This window comes from Gopherus flavomarginatus, chromosome 23 (genome assembly GCF_025201925.1).
Source record: "Gopherus flavomarginatus isolate rGopFla2 chromosome 23, rGopFla2.mat.asm, whole genome shotgun sequence".
In the NCBI taxonomy this organism is placed as follows: domain Eukaryota; kingdom Metazoa; phylum Chordata; order Testudines; family Testudinidae; genus Gopherus; species Gopherus flavomarginatus.
Window position 1 is genome coordinate 18504044 of NC_066639.1, and position 14599 is coordinate 18518642.

The 14599-nt window shown below is 50.9% G+C and overlaps 2 long non-coding RNA genes across 4 annotated transcripts in view; one reads left to right on the forward strand and one right to left on the reverse strand.

Moving 5' to 3' along the window:
* The window catches only part of LOC127039625 (uncharacterized), a 125917-nt gene extending 113755 nt beyond the window's left edge, over positions 1–12162 (reverse strand). Inside the window, exons 1-2 of the long non-coding RNA XR_007771226.1 lie at positions 12067–12162; positions 11905–11982 (exon numbers count right to left, since the gene is read on the reverse strand). This is a non-coding gene — a long non-coding RNA (uncharacterized LOC127039625). The remainder of the gene's footprint in view (positions 1–11904; positions 11983–12066) is intronic.
* Positions 351–13972, forward strand: LOC127039623 (uncharacterized). Of its 3 annotated transcripts, XR_007771222.1 has the most exons (6): positions 351–478; positions 1680–1816; positions 3718–3847; positions 7254–7475; positions 8981–9107; positions 11539–11821. It is a non-coding gene; the product is annotated as an uncharacterized LOC127039623 (long non-coding RNA). The 3 variants fall into 3 exon arrangements; XR_007771223.1 differs by lacking the exon at positions 3718–3847; XR_007771224.1 differs by lacking the exons at positions 8981–9107; positions 11539–11821 and adding an exon at positions 13681–13972 and having other exon boundaries at positions 353–478.
* The last annotated feature ends 627 nt before the right edge of the window (positions 13973–14599 follow it).

Genomic DNA, 14599 nt, shown 5'->3' on the forward strand with positions numbered 1-14599 from the left:
GGCGGGCGACGGTTACGCTAACGGCGCAGGGAGCCGAGGCAGGGCGGGCGGTGGTTACGCCAGCGACGCATTACAGTCCTTGTTTACGCCAGCGGCGCAGCGAGCCGAGGCAGGGCGGGCGGCTGGCGGTTACGCTAGCGGCGCACGGCGGCTGGCGGTTACGCTAACGGCGCAGGGAGCCGAGGCAGGGCGGGCGGCCCTGTTAAGAAGCCGCCCGGTTAACCACACGCCTCATTTGGAACCGGAAGTTCCTGGCCTAGGCCGCCCAGATGGAAGCCCCCACCGGGGGGAGGGGCGCAGGGCGGGGTATCGCAGGGGCTTGTGGGAGTTGTAGTGCGCTGGGCCTACAACTCCCATCAGCCCCCGCGGACCCAGCGGGCGCGGCTTTGGGCGCGACAGGCTCCGCTCGCAGGGCGGGGCCAGGAGCGGAAGTGACGTCAGCGATTCGGGGGTCGCCCGCGGTAACCGGCAGAGTCGGGTGTGTTGGGCGCGAGGCGCTGCGGTCCCGGGACGTGGGGCCCCCACGGCGAACCCGCCCCCCCGCGGGTGTCTGGGACCGTCCCCCTCCCCCCCACGGGCTCCTACAGCCCCCCCCGCCCGGCCACAGCCCCCCATCCCCCCACTTCCTCCCTGGCACGCCCAGCGCATCTTCCCCCCCCCCCCCACGGGCTCCCACAGCTCCCTCTGCTCTGCGACAGCCCCCCACCTTCCCGCCTCCCCCCAGCATGTTTTTCCTTCCCCCCCTGCCCAGCCACAGCCCTCCTATCCCCCCGCTCCCCACCGGCACCCCCACTGTGTCTTTCCTCCCCCCCATGGGCTCCCACAGCCCCCCCTGCCCAGCCACAGCCGCCCGTCGCCCCACGGGCCCCGCCCGGCCACAGCCCCACGGGCGCGCCCAGCTCATCTTCCCCCCCCACGGGCTCCCACAGCCCCCCCATCCCAGCTACAGCCACAGCCGCCCCACCCTCCCGCTTCCCCCTGGCACCTCCAGCTCTCCTTTCCTCCCCCCCACGGGCTCCTACAGCCCCCCCTCACCCAGCCACAGCCCAGACGGACAGAGACTCCCAGAGCCAGGGGTGGGGGCAGGGCCGAGGGTGTGAAATCGGGGTCAGGTGGGGGTGGGGCAGAGGGTGTGAAATGAGGGGGATCGGGGAGGGGGCAGAGGCTGTGAAATGGGGGAGTCAGAGATGGGGGAGGGGGCAGAGAGTGTGAGATGGGGGGGTCAGGGAGGGGGCAGAGGGTGTGAAATGGGGGAGTCAGAGATGGAGGGTTGGGGAGAGGGCAGAGGGTGTGGGATGGGGGAGGAGCAGAGGGTGTGAAATGGGGGGTCAGGGAGGGGGGAGGGGGCAGAGGGTGTGAGATGGGGGGGATCAGGCGGGGGGGGATGGGAAGCTGTTCCTGTGAATCCCTCTCAGCACATGGGGAGCGAGGGGGGCGGACGGAGGTTCGATCCCCCGGCTGCAATGATCCCTTTAAAAGGAGTCTGGCCGCTTCCTTCCTGAGCCACGTTTCTGGTAGACTTGTGTTAATCCGGAGTCACTGCAAGGCAGAACAGGGAGTGACTCCAGATTAACATGGGGGCAGATAAGATCAGGGCATGTCCTGGTGGGAAGGGGGTTTCAGTTGTTGCCAAAGGGGGGAAAGTGACTCCGTTTCTCTCCATCTCTTTCTCTGCTCAGGATATTGGGGTTGAGCTTTGTGGGTCAGACGCTGTTTCCCGATTGTGGTCTGGGAGCCCAGGCTGAGCAGCTGCTGCTCCCCCAGTGGGATCGGGGCAGGGGAGTGACCATGAGTGAAGCTTCCTGTGCCAGCCAAGGTGAGGATTTTCTTCTGCTGTAATTAGCCCTATAGGTCAACCCAAGGCTCTGCCCACACTGACATCTGAGCTAGAGGTGCCAGGTGATTCATAGAGACCTCAGGGTCTGGGCATGAGAGTGACTCTGCACAAACAGCCCTTCCTCACCCCACATCTCTCCCCCCTTAGCAATTGCAGGAGCCAATCCAGCCATAGGAGAGCGAACCCCCAGGACTGCCTGTCAGCCAGAGGGGGAGAGACAGGGGAAGGGAGACACAAGGATTAAAAGGAGAGAGACTGAAAAGGGCAGTGGGAGGAATAATTGGGGGGAGAGATTCCCAGATCCCCACACACTTATTGCCGCATCCCTGGGCAGATTCACTTTCCTGTGAGCAAAGTGAGTGCAGGAAGAGGAAAAGCCTGTTCCCCCTGCTGTGGGAGTGCGCTGCCCTGGAGACAGTGTCGGGGGAATCCCCCAGGATGGCTCCTTTTTGTTCTGCGCTTCTCTCCCATCCGGTTCCCAGACCTTGTTACTGGGAGGGTTTCAAAATGTCTCGGTGGTTTAGTGCTCGTGGAAGGGGCCGGTTAGTGCTGTAATAAAGTGGCCAAACATTTCCCCCGCATAGAGTCGTAGAACTGTGGGGCTGAAATGAACCGTGAGAGGGCAACTAGTCCGGCCCCCAGCACTCAGCTGTTTGTCTTACCTGTCCTTAAAAACCTCCAGTGATGGGGATTCCACTGCCTCTCTTGCTAATGTAGTCCGGTGCTTCATCCGTTTTTTCACAATTGATTCAGATTCAGTTTGTGATCCACTGTAGCCCCCGATCATTTTCAGTAGTACTAACCCCTGCCCAACTACTCCCCACTTTGTAGTGGTGCATTTGGTTTTCCTTTCCTAAGTCTAGTACTTTCACTTGTCTTTATTGAATTTCATCTTGTTCATTCAGCCCATTTCTCCTGTGTGTAAATGTTATCTTGAATTCTAATCCTGTCCTCCAACACGCTTGCAGCCCCTCGCAGCTGCTGCTATCTGCATATTTAGACAGCATGCTCTCCAGTCCGTTATCCGAGTAATGAGTGAAAATATTGACTATATCAGATCCAGGACTGGCCCCTGGGCACCCCATTGTATACATCCTCCCATTGGACAGTGGACCGCTAATGATTACTGTCTGAGTAGAGTCTTCCAACAACATTTTCACCCATTTTATAACACTTTCATGTGCACCACATTTCCCTGGTTCACTGTGAGAATGTCATGGGGGCCTGTGTCAAAAGCCAGACCAAAATCAAGATATGTCCTATCTACAGTGTCCCGTGGATCCGTAAATCCAGTACCCCTGTGAAAGCAGGAAATGAGATTGACTTGGCATTATTTGTTTTTGAAAATCCAGGCTGGCTTTAAATTATCACGTTCCTGTCCTCTAGGTGCTTGCAAATTGATTGTTTAATAATTTGTTCATTCCAGGTATCTAAGGAAGGCTTGACTTTATTCCTCAGTTCTGTTTTAAAAGATGGGTACAACGTTTGCCCATCTCCAGTCTTCACCGTTCTCCAGGTGTTCTCAAAGATGATTGGTAATGTTTCCCAGATTGCCTCAGCTAATTCCTTGAGCTAAGGCTAATTTAATGGTTGACTTTAATATATCTAATGTATCTACATATTTTGTATCCTGTTCTTTCCCTATTGTGGTGTCTGTTTCTTCCTCTTCTTCATTAATAATAATTACCTGAATAGTTAAGGACAACCTGGGGAATTATAGACCAATCAGCTTCTTTTAATTCCCCGGAAAGATAATGGAACAAATAATTAAGCAATCATTTAGCAAACACCTAGAAGATAATAAGGTGATAAGTAACAGTCAGCATGGATTTGTGAGGAACAAATTGTGTCAAAGCACCCTAATGTTTTTTTTCTGACAGGATAACAAGCTTGTGGATAGAGGGGAAGCGGTAGACATGGTATATCGTGACTTCAGTAATGCTTTTGATGCTGTCTTGCATGACCTTCTCCTAAATAAACTAGAGAAGTACAACTGGAACAGAACTACCAGTAAGTGGGTGTGTAGCTGGTTGGAAAACTGTCCCCAGAGAGTGGTTCTCAGTGGTTGACGCTCAAGCTGGAAGGGCATATCGATTGGGGTCCCACTGGGATCAGTTCAGGGTCCGGTTCTGTTCAATATCTTTGTCAGTGATATAGATAATGGCATAGAGAGGACACTTAAAAAGTTTGTGGACCACACCAAGCTGGGAGGGGTTGCAAGTGCTTTGGAAGATAGGATTAAAATTTAAAATGATCTGGACAAAATGGTCTGAAGTAAATAGGATGAAATTTAAGAACATAAGAACGGCCGTACTGGGTCAGACCAAGGGTCCATCCGGCCCAGCATCCTATCTGCCCACAGTGGCCAATGCCAGGTGCCCCAAGGGAGTGATCTCTCTCCTGCCATCCATCTCCACTCTCTGACAAACAGAGGCTAGGGACACCATTCCTTACTCATCCTGGCTAATAGCCATTAATGCGCTTAACCTCCATGAATTTATCTAGTTCTCTTTTAAACCCCGTTATAGTCCTAGCCTTCACAACCTCCTCAGGCAAGGAGTTCCACAGGTTGACTGTGTGGCGTGTGAAGAAGAACTTCCTTTTATTTGTTTTAAACCTGCTGCCCAGTAATTTCATTTGGTGGCCCCTAGTTCTTGTAATATGGGAACAAGTAAATAACTTTTCCTTATTCACTTTCTGCACATCACTCATGATTTTGTAGACCTCTATCATATCCCCCCTTAGTCTCCTCTTTTCCAAGCTGAAAAGTCCCAGCTTCTTTAATGTTTCCTCATATGGGACCTGTTCCAAACCCCTAATCATTTTAATTGCCCTTCTCTGACCAATTAAGGACAAATATAAAGTGCTCCACTTAGGAACGACCTATCAGTTGCACACATACAGAATGGGAAATGACTGCCTAGGAAGGAGCACTGCCGAAAGGGAGCTGGGGGTCATAGTGGATCACAAGCTAAATATGAGTCAACGGGGTAACCCTGTTGCAAAAAAAGCGAACTTGATTCTGGGCTATATTAGCAGGAGTGTTGTAAGCAAGACACAATAAGTCATTCTTCCGCTCTGCTCTGTGCTGATTAGGCATCAGGTGGAGTATTGTGTCCAGTTCTGGGTGCCACATTTCAGGAAAGATTTGGAGAAAGTTCAGAGAAAACCAACAAAAATGTTGAAAAGTCTATGAGGGAAGATTGAAAAACTTGGATGTGTTTAGTGTGGAGAAGAGAAGAGAGGGGACATAACAGTTTTCAAGCACGTAAAAGGTTGTTACAAGGAGGAGGGAGAAAAATTGTTCTCATTAACCTCTCAGGACAGGACAAGGACAATAGGCTTAAATTGCAGCTGTGAAAATAGAATGAATTATATTGTAAAAATAAGACTGGATTAAAGAAATGTTGTATGTACCTTTAAGCAGAATTAAGAAATGTTGAAATACAGGTGCCAGGAAAAGAAACATTAGGCATAAATAATGGTGCTAATGGCGAAACATTAACAGAAGATCGGTAATAGTTAGTAAGGAAATAAGATATGCATGCCTAGCTCAGGTAAACTTGTCACATTCTGCTTCCTTTGTTATCTTGTTCAGTTCTCTCCCTTTTATGTGTATGAACAAGATAGTTTGTGTCTTGCATGGTGCTCACATTATCTGGGTGTTAGTAGCAGAGAGCTGTGCTAATAAAACAGAGTGGTCTGACAAACTGAGAGTCCTGAGTCTATTTTTGACACAGCAAAGGTGGTTTAGGTTGGACATTAGGAAAAACTTCCTAACTGTCGGGGTGGTTAAGCACTGGAATAAATTGTCTAGGGAGGCTGTGAAATATCGGTCACTGGAGATTTTTAAGAGCAAGTTGGATAAGACACCTCTCAGGGATGGTCTAGCTAATACTTAGTCCTGCCATGAGTGCAGAGAATTGGGCTAGAGACCTCTCGAGGTTCCTTCCTATCATTATGAAGCGGAATTCACCAAGCGTTGGATTGTTCACCCACTAATAGGGAACGTGAGCTGGGTTTAGACTGTCGTGAGACAGGTTAGTTTTGTCCTACTGATGATGTGTTGTTGCAATGTGATTCTATGCTTGTGCTGTTCTTTTGTACTCACCCATAGCAATTTGTCCATGATTGAAATTTTTGTAGGATTTCTTTTTATTGTCTCGTCGTTAAAGAGCGCATAATGGAGTCATATTGGCAGCTTACTATTCTTTCCGTCTTTCCTTCGCATTGTGATCGTTTGCTGTTGCTTGTTTAGTCCTGTCTCTGAGAAACTGCCAGCTCTCCTGAGCTCTATTCTCATTAGAATTTTGTTCCCATGGCACCTCGCTGTGATGGGTTTGGCCCTTTGGGGTGTCACCTGACGTGCTGGGGTGCCACTGAGGCAGCCTGTTCTGCCAGCCTGGGTGCCCTTTACCTGGCCGGGTTAGGCTCACAAGCGTCTTCCAGCCAAGCACACGGCAGAGCCACGCCCAGCTTCACAGAGAGACAGATCCGCCCTCGAAAGATTCAGCCTTAGGGTCTTGCCCCAACACTCTGGTGCCCGCTCCTTTTAAGGGGTACAGACCCAAAGGTTTTATGAAAATCGTCCCCTCCATCAATGTAGAGGGAGATATGCACAACTTCTCCCCTCCCCCCCCATTAAATTACATAAACTGAATTATATTATAAACAAGAAAGAAGTTTATTAACCACAAAAGGTGAATTTTAAGTGAATGTAAGAGAGAACAGACAGAACAAAGCAGAATACGCAAGTTAAGCTCAATCTACTTAAAAACATGTTACACAATGTAATTTTTTTTACCCTAAATGTTATTTGAGGCAGGTTGCAAAGTTTCTATGGTTCAGAGTTCCAGTTATGTTTCTGTTCAGACTGGACCCCTGTCTCAGTCTGGACTCCCTCCTGGCCTTGGCTTCAGGTGGCTTTAGCAGTCTTTCTTCTTGGGCAGACAGGCCACGGAGAAGAGGAGTCTGGTTTGCCTTTCTCTCCACCCTTAAATGGGATTTACACAAGGCGGGAATCTTTTGTTTCTCAAACTTGACCTCTTGCCCCACCCTTCCTTTCCCATGGAAAGTTACAAGAAGTCCCAGGTAATGTTGAATATCGGGTGACAAGACCACCTTACTCGGTAGTGTCACAGCGTCCATGAGTCAGTGGCAGTACGGAGTCTTTTCACAGTCCATTGTCCTGGCCTCCCGCCGGTTAGTCAGCATCAACCCTGAAATGCCTGTCCCCCTGGTTACTACGTCCATCTTCTGAAGCAAACGTGTCCCCAACAAATTCCAAGAGCTCATTGGACACTTTGCGTCTGTTTGAATTCCTTTTCTAACAGGTGTCTGGGTAGTTCAAGTCCCGTGTCTTCTCCCCGTCCCATTACTAATTGTGTTTTGAATATTTCTCTTATTTGCATGACAGAGTCGAGAACATCCATCTGCGAGGAAAGAGCCGGGGGGAATTGTGATGTGACGTGACTGTCCTGTTCTGACACGTCCCCTTCATGCCCTGACAGGCTGCAGTGTCACATCCCATCCTCCCAGGGAAGAGAGATGGCTGCCATGGGGCCAGCTCAGATAGGGATTATCGGGCAGTTGCTGGTGGGCTCCTGTTGGCAGCAGAAAGGCTGTAAAGCCATAGGAGGTGGGTACTTCTGAGGGTGGTTAGGAGGTGGGAGGGGGAAGGAAATACCCAGGGTGGAGAAAGGGATGGGGAGAGGGTGTGACAAACGGGCTGGGATTAGTTTACGGTGGGGCCTAGATTCTAGCAACAGACCTATGGGATTTGTGGGTGGCAATTCCCTAATTTGTCAGTTGTCACGGTGTCCCCGGGCGATGCTCTGGAACTGCTCCATACGAGGGCAGTCAGGACTCTGGGGGAGCCTCCTCTCTCTGAGCAGACTGTCACCAGGGCTTCAACCTTCCTGGGCCTGACCTCGAGCATTCACAGCAGCCCCTTCCACATGGTGGCTTCCCACAGCGAGTCTGCCCAGGCGGGGTCCTGGGGAAGCCAGAGGGCCCTGCTCCCCAACTCCGCAGTGAGACGTGACTCTCAGCCAGCCAGTAAAACAGAAGGTTTATTAGACGACAGGAACACGGTCCAGACCAGAGCTTCTAGGTACAGGAAACAGGAGCCCTAAGTCAGGTCCATCGTGGGAGGGTTAGGGAGCCCGGAACCCAGTTCTGGGCCTCCCTCCATTTTCCCAGCCAGCTTGAAACTGAAACTCCCTCCAGCCCCTGCTCTGGCCTCTGTCTATTTCCTGGGCTAGGAGGCCACCTGATCTCTTTGTTCTCCAACACCTTCAGTTGGCACCTTGCAGGGGAGGAGGGGCCCAGGCCATCAGTTACCAGGAGACAGGGTGTTGGCCATTCTCTGTGCAGACACCATCACACTGGCCCTCTAGGGCTCTACAACAGTCACACACCCTGGTCCCCACACCTAGATACTTAAGAAAGGCATAGGGGAAACTGAGGCACCCACAAAATATTCAGAGACAACATTAAGAACATTCTCACTTCGGCACAGTGGGCCTGTTGGCGGGAGAAGGGCAGTAAAGACATAGGAGGTGGGTGCGTCTGGGGGTAGTCAGGAGCTGGGAGGGGGCAGGAAATACCCAGGGTGGAGAAAGGGAGAGGGTGTGACAAACCGGCTGGGATTTGTTTACGGTGGTGCCTAGATTCTAGCAACAGACCCATGGGGTTTGTGGGTGGAAATTCCCTAATTTGTCAGCCCCCCTGAACTGGGCTGGGGAAATGTACCAGCCTCCAATACTGGAGTCTGAACCTACTAGCCAGAGGGCAACTGCCAATGAGGCCCGGGGAAGACACCCCATCCCATCCCATCCAAGTGCTGGCACTGGGGAGGCTGTTGGGATATCTGCCAGGGGGCTCCATCACCTGAATCAGCCTCTGGCAGGTAGGTGAGTGTTGAATGTGAAGACCCCTCCCATCTCTGTCTGCTAGAAGGGGCGAGGGGCTCTCTGTCTCTCTCTTCCCTCCCCCTGATGCCTCCTGGCTGCTCTGATGGGGAGGGAGTGTGATCCTGCCTGCCTGCCTCCCAGAGCTTCCATGTGATTGGCCCTCTCCCCTGTGACCGGTGGGGTTGTCACTGGGCAGCAGGTGCAGAGTGGGGGGCCCTTTCTCTTTCAGGGACTGGTGACTTTCGAGGAGGTGGCTGTGTATTTCACCAGGGAAGAGTGGGCTCTGCTGGACCCCATTCAGAGCGCCCTTTACAGACATGTCATGCAGGAGAACTACAAGAACGTGACCTCGCTGGGTAAGGATTCCCATCCCCTGAGTTCTTAGAAGGGGAAATGAAGAGTTAAGGTTCACAATACACCCTCAGCGTTTCCCTGTTTCAGCGACACCCCGAGAGGCCAGTGAGACGCAGACCAGTGCTCTGCCCTCCCCGCTACAGAACACTTTGGGAGCAGAGCACCGGCGCAGGACAGTGCAAACGCTGACACCATCTCTTTGCTAAGGCAAAACTTGGGGTTAGGTCCGATGTAGGGAACAGAAGCTGCCTCCCCCCGGCCTGCGCTCAGATCCTGAGCCTACTGCACACAATCCATCTTGGACTTTCATAATGTCACCACCCCTTCATCCTTCCAATGAGGATTCCTTCTGAGTCCTTGCCTTCACTTACGCCTCACTGAGCCCCAGGGACCCCAGGCATGTATGGCACCAGCCTGCTGACAAACCTTGTGGCAAGAACACACCCTTGTGCGCCTTTATTGATGCTGCCTGCACCACTCCGCACTGAAATGAGGAATACCTGTTCCTTCCAGTTTCACGTGCACCTCTCTCGGTGTCACAGCTCTGCCAAGCTAGTCCCTCCACTGTTCATGTAAAGCTACAGCTGGCACAGTGCACGCTGCTGGAGTGCCTGCAAATAAATGCTGGTGTTCACATCTGAGGGACACAACGCACAATGGCATGTGCTAAGTCCTTCCTTCTGTCAATCAAGACATTTTAAGGCCAAGGGAGACTATTTGGTCATCTAGTCTGACCTCCTGTGTAATACGGGCCAAGAGAGGTTGTGGGATCCTGGTCACTGGAGGTTTTGAAGAAGAGGTTAAACCGATGGTCTGTGTATACTTGGTCCTGCCTCACGGCTGGAGGATGGACTAACTGACACCTTGAGGTCCTTTTACCCCGTGTGTTTGTTATTTTATGATTCATGCTCCTAGCCCTTCACTTTGACTTGTCTTCCTCTGGAGAATGGGGGCTTTATTTAGTAGGTTTTTTAATGACAAATAAGCATGGGTCAGCTTCCCTCTCAATGTGCTTCGTTACTGACTGGGTGTGAAGGAGTGAATTCCTCTCCTGGGATGGACGTGTAATTCCTGTTGAAGTAGCATAGGCCTGTCTCCATTTACATGGAAACACGATCGAGAACTGTCCGCGTATGAATGCAGCACACTGGACAATGCAAAGCCTCTCTCATGTGGCTATAAATACCTACTGGCTGCAGCACCCCAGAAGAGACGGTGTTTATAAGGAGTCTGAAATCATTGAGACTCGCTGAGGTGCCATCATGACACACAAGGGTGCTGCCTCCAAAATGCCCTGTCTCAGAGTGGTGGAGCTGTGGGGAACACCCTTCCAAACAACAAAGCCTCGGAAGTAGCACATATTGGGATGTTTGCGCTGCCTTTGGGAGAGACCCTCCCAGTCTGGTTCCCCAGACTGGCCTTGGTGGCCTGTATGTAACTGCAAATATGTTGTAGATTGGGCTGGAGCTCAGTCTCTTAAGCCTGAGCTGCAGTGTTTACACCAGTGGTATGTGTACCCCTGGGGTACGCAGAGGTCTTCCAGAGTTGCTACAGCAAAATCACTAGCCAAGTCAGTACAGAGTAAAATTTCATACAATGACTTGTTTATACTGATCTATATAATATACCTTGAAATGTAAGTACAATATTTATATTCCAATTATTTAGTTTATAATGATATGGTAAAAATGAGCAAGTCAGCAAATCATGGTGTGCGGTGACACTTTTGTATTTTATGTCTGATTTTGTAAGCAAGTAGTTTTTAAATGAGGTGTAACTCGGAGGTACGCAAGACAAATCAGACCCCAAAAGGGGCACAGTAGTGTGGAAAGCCACCGGTCTACACAACTATTTTTAACGTGCTAGCATCTACAGTGGAGCACCCATAGGGAGACACATCTCAAAGAACCATTGTTACTGCACAAGTTGAGTAACTTCTTCTTTTGCTTGTTACCTGATCTCACTGGTTTTCTTTGCCCTGAGCAAGGTTCCCACTTTTCATCTCCCAGCTGGAACAAGAGGAAGAGCCGTGGGCCCCAGATTTCCAGGGTTCAGAGGAAAGAGAGATCCTGAGAGGCAGCTGCATGGGTGAGGGATCATTAAACCTACTCAGCTGTTGAAGGAAACAGCTGGGATTCCCAGCAAAGACCTTGTGAGGTCTCTGGCTTCAGGGTGGTCCTCAGCAGGTGTCCTATCCTCAGGGCAGATACTGTTCCTGGCTTCCTACCCATCCTAACTCCTGGCAGTAGTTCTTTCCCCAGACTCCCTTCTCTCTGAGTGTTTCGGTGGGAACTGGATGCAGAATTGATCCTCTCCTCTCTCCCCGTTGGAGAAAAATCAGGGACTGAATTTACCCATCTCCAGCTACTGTCTTGGCTTGTTCCCCCCTTTTCCCTTCCGGTTTCTGAGGTTTTCCTTTCTCTGTCCCAACAGGTGAGGGGATGGTGAGAGAGACTGTGGAGCAGACGCCTCAGCAGGAAGAGGAGCAAGTGGAAGCACGTGGGGCGTTGTTGCAAAGATGCAAAGGGAGTGTGTCCATGAGTTGTGAGCAGGGAAAAGGCTCTCAGGGGCAGCACAGGCCAGAGAAGCGTCAGGGGAACCAGCTAGCGCAGAAAGTTAGAATATCTGTTCATTATCGGGAAATTCACAAAGGCCTCAAGGAAGCCACGGCTTGGCAGAGAATCCTTACGGGAGAGAGAAATAACACGGGCTTTGAGAGTGGAAAAAGTTCAGGAGGTGCTCACACCATTAGAGAATCCACACTGGAGTGAGACCCTATGGATGCTGCGAGTGCGGCACTGAGCGCTCAACTCTTATTCGCCATCAGAGGATCCACACAGGGGAGAAACCCTATGGATGCTGTGAGTGCGGGAAAACCTTTACTGAGAGCTCGCACCTTATTTGCCATCAGAGAATCCATAGAGGGTAGCGCCTGTATGGATGCTGTGAGTGCGGGAAAACCTTTACTGAGAGCTCGCACCTTATTTGCCATCAGAGAATCCATAGAGGGTAGCGCCCGTATGGATGCTGCGAGTGTGGGAAAACCTTCACTCAGCATTCAAATCTCATTGCGCATCAGAGGAGTCACACAAGGGAGAAACCCTATAAATGCTATGAGTGTGGGAAAACCTTCTCTTGGCACTCAGCCCTTCTAAAACACTGGAGGATCCACACAGGTGAGAAACCCTACAACTGCCGTGAGTGCGGGAAAACCTTCATTGACAACTCACACCTTACCTGCCATCAGAGAATCCACACCGGGGGGGGGGGGGGGGGGAGACCTTCCATCACAGCTTTTCTCTTATGTATCACCAGAGAAGATGCAAGGGAGATAAACACCATGAAAATCTTGTCTAGGACTCAGAAAAGATTTTTTTTTTTCCCCCTTTTCCTAATTCCGAAGTAGTGAACTTTAAGGCAGCATTTGTGGCATCTCAGCTCCCTCACCACTGGACACAACCTCCATCACTTTTCCTAGTCTAACCAATTTTGGAGCATCACGTTTATACTTTTCCTCCCACTGCAGTGATTTTAGTCACCAGGTTCCTGCATTAGGGACAGATTGCCTCGTTCCCAGATTGCACTGGGTTCTGCTGAATAGCAGTTGTGTCTTGTACCCTTTTTCCTCAATGTAAATATAACAGAGAAGGCACGGGGATAGAGGGTGTGATGAAGTGGGGATTTTCCCTTGTTATGTTGTATGTGAGCCTATGTGAGTTTTACATGAATACTGTGTGCCTCAGTTTCCCTGTGTGCTGCACCAATACCTCGGTGGTGGGAATAGGGGTATGTGACTGTGACAAAGTGGGAATGTTCTCAATGTTTTCTTCGAACACGGGGTGGTGCCTGTGGCACAGCAGGGAGTGGGGAGTATTGACCTGGGAAGGTAGCAGGGGAGGTTTATTGGGACTGGTTGCATTGGGGATGGGAGACTTTCCTTGAGGGAAGCTATCTGAGCATGTAACATGAGAACCCAGGAGGGATGTTGGAGCCAGGTGACACCTGTGCCCGAGAAACTGGACAGAGGCTGGGTGAGAGGCTGGAGGGAGGTTCAGTTTGGAGATGGCTGGGGAAATGGAGCGAAGCCAGATGAGGCTCTGGTCTTCCTGCCTCCCCAGAATGGACCCGGCCGAGGGGTCCCATTCTCTGTACCTACAAGCTCTGTTTTAGACCATGCTCCTGTAATCTAATAAACCTCTGTTTTACTGTCTGGCTGAGAGTCACGTCTGACTGCGAAATTGGGGTGCAGGACCCTGTGGCTTCCCCAGGACCCCACCTGTGCGGGACTTGCTGTGGGAAGTGTACGGTGGGGCAGGGGATGCTGAATGCTCTGGAGTCAGACCCAGGAAGGTGGAAGCTGCGTAAGCTTCTTGCCCTGGAGACAGTCTGCTCAGAGAGAGGAGGCTTCCCCAGAGTCCTAACCGGTTTCGTAGGGAGCAGTTCCATAGCTCCATGACACCCGCTAGAATTTATCTTCTCTACTTTCTACAGTTCCACCACTCAATGTGTCCTATCATTCAGGGTTCTCAGCCCTCTGTTTGTGGTTCACAATTTGTTTTCTTTGCTTCTAAACAGTAATTTAGGGCCTGAGATGAAAGTGTCACAGACCTGGATGGACCTCAAATACAGTGAGATCATTTGGAGTTGAAATCCCAGTTTGCCAACGGTTGGCAAAGCCTGTTGTAGGACTTTACCTACTGATATGGGATTGTTTGCAGATGGGGAGGCTGGCTGGTTGGTTTTGTTTTGTTTTTTCCATTACCACGATGCTAGAACTTGTGTAAATAATATGACTTGATACTAATGAGAGCAGGAGGTTTGAACCGCTCAGAGGAGAATGCAATGGGAGAATCTCTTGTCCTGATTCTGAGTCGTTATATTTAACCTGCTCTGGAATTTCTAGTTCTATGAAACTGGCTGTATCTTGTGTGATGTGGGTTTTTTTCCTCTTAAAGGACATTGGGTCACATAAGCAGATATTAATTTTATTTGCCAAACTGTGGCTCAGGTTTATTGGGGACTTTGAGAAAATGCCCATTTACTGAAATAGTCATTTCTTACTTTGTTTGCTTTTTCTCTGCTCCTTCCATGACAACATGGAGAAACTTCAAATTCAGTTCAGTCACCAGGAGAGACCACTCCAAGGTCTTGGACATACTACCCACTGTTGTTAAATCTCCAGTCGGAAATGGGGTGGGGGCTAGTTCATCAAGTTGTGCAACTAATTGAGGTGAGGGACGGAGGGTCTCTTTCCTCCATGGCTGATTGGCCTTTGTGGGTGGCGGGGAAGACGGAGGGTCTTGTGCTTTCTCCCCCTGTGGAGGGAGGAGGCAGAACCTTGGAGCTGCCAGTGCGGGGTGAGAAACAAGCTGGGATCTACCTGCCCTCCGTATGTGCAACAGCGAGTGTCAGAGGGAGCGTTGCTGACCGATGCTGCCAGGGGAGCAGCCAAATGTGCAGTGAGGGGGACGGGTGACCCCTGCCGGGACTGGGG